The sequence below is a fragment of the Pseudophryne corroboree genome, chromosome 5 (assembly GCF_028390025.1).
Source record: "Pseudophryne corroboree isolate aPseCor3 chromosome 5, aPseCor3.hap2, whole genome shotgun sequence".
In the NCBI taxonomy this organism is placed as follows: Eukaryota; Metazoa; Chordata; class Amphibia; order Anura; family Myobatrachidae; genus Pseudophryne; species Pseudophryne corroboree.
Window position 1 is genome coordinate 454962210 of NC_086448.1, and position 2018 is coordinate 454964227.

At 36.3% G+C, this 2018-nt stretch overlaps 1 pseudogene; it reads right to left on the reverse strand.

Moving 5' to 3' along the window:
• Positions 1-938: 938 nt before the first annotated feature.
• Positions 939-1057, reverse strand: LOC134930066 (5S ribosomal RNA; annotated as a pseudogene).
• Positions 1058-2018: the final 961 nt, after the last annotated feature.

The window sequence follows — 2018 nt, forward strand, 5'->3', positions numbered from 1 at the left end:
GGCATCCACGTTTGGGCCTGCACCATGGAAGAACACGACATACACCTCTACAAGGTCGTCCAAAAAATACGAGAAATGAACCTGCAGTTAAACCCTAACATTTGTTGTTTCAGAGTCACTGAGGTCAAGTATAGGGTCAGCTCTTAACTTAAGAGGGTGTTAAACCAGTTCCTGCTAAGACACAGGCTATCCAACATGTGCCTACCCCCAAAGATAAGTTGAGTCTGCAGTGCTTTTTGTGTATTACCAACTATAGATGTAGTAGAAGGTGGGGGTTTTGGAATCTGCACTGGACCAGATTGTAAAATAAATAAATGTCATACAATTTTTATACCATATGAGGCAAGAATTATAACCAACATGAAGCTACCGACTTCGCCTATAAGGCTTTTGAGGTAGAGCAGAGTTGGCGGTGCTCCCGGACATAAGTTCAGAACAAACTATACAAGGGTTGTTTTGCAGAGAAGCAAAAGAAAGACTGTTTTTGTGTCTCTCTGGGGCACACTTTTAATTAATTGACTGATTAATGAAATAATATTTGTACAGTATAAATGTCAGAATAAAACTATACTTTTATTATTCTAAACAGACGAAAAAACAATATACAAAAATGTTGCTGTATATATCAGCAAAATTAATTAAAAAAGTATTAAATAACAATATGGCGATATGTCACTCACTTGAGGTAAAGTAGGTGGCAGAAAATTTATCTGCACATCCACTGGATTTTAAGCGAGTATTAATATTCGACATTAATCAGAAGCGAAAGTTTGAAAATTCTTGTTTTCTCTATCAACTTATGAATTCATATACACCAGTACATCCATAAGAGAGAATCAAGAAAAACCGGACTCCTACTCAAAAAGTGAGTATTGGTAAGTATACTGCAATAATTACTTGCGATGGAATTTACTGATCAGCAGAAGGTATGTTCCTTAGTACTACAGTACCCAGTAATCCCAGAGGGTCCCCCTTTCTGCTACTAACCAGGCCCAATGCTGCATGGCTTCCAAGATCAGACGAGATCGGGCATGTCCAGCATGGTATGACTGTAGAAAGTCAAGTAGATACCTATCGGCGTATAGGGATAACTACTGCTTGAGAAAGTTGAAGCAGAGTAGATAAGTGGGTCCAAAAGAGGTATAGAAGGAATGATAATCAAGTCCTTCCATATACCCAAAAGTATATCACATTGCTCTTAGATTGAAGCAAAAAGGGAATTTCACGAGGACAATGGTAAAGAATAATAATAACTAATAAACAGTAAACATTAGAACCATACAATAATTAGTATCAAGATATTAGTGATAGGGTGATTATCTAAAGGATAACCTTATCCGATGGCCAATTGCTCGCCCGAGATGCAACTTTCAAAAAAAGATGAGACTGAAATAAAAGTGAGTGAAAAAGGGGGCCTCAAAAGACCAAAGAAATTTTCTATTCACATGGGAAATCCCACGGACACATACATAATTCCCCACAAGAGAACTAGGAATGACAATAAAGAAAGTTGTATGCCCTAATTGCTAAGGTATAGCATGTAATTAACAATGCAATCAAGATTTAACCAACCATAGATCCGTTTACACCGATTTCTGGGGAAACATTGAATATGTCAGGAAATAATGATACACACTGAATATATCAACGCTTGAGGAAAAAGATAGAAAAAAACCTAGAAAAAAACCTTTATTTTTACAATATGATGCCTTATTGAGGACATGGATGAATGTTATCATTACAATATGCTTGTTCCTGTTCATAAAGCAGAAAGAGGCAAGGTTTTTTTTTAACAAATAACAGTGCAATTGTGTATCAAAGCCAAGTACAATCCTATTTCCAGGCAATAATATAGTCTGCGTAAGTGATATGAAAATATCAGAATAGAAAAACATTTTTTTGCTGAGTATATTGCAGAAATACCATATGGTGACTCATAAACACATAGAATTTCACATAGAATCCAGCACATGAGCTGCACAAGCAGTTGTCTGTCCGTTGCAAGATGATACAATTGT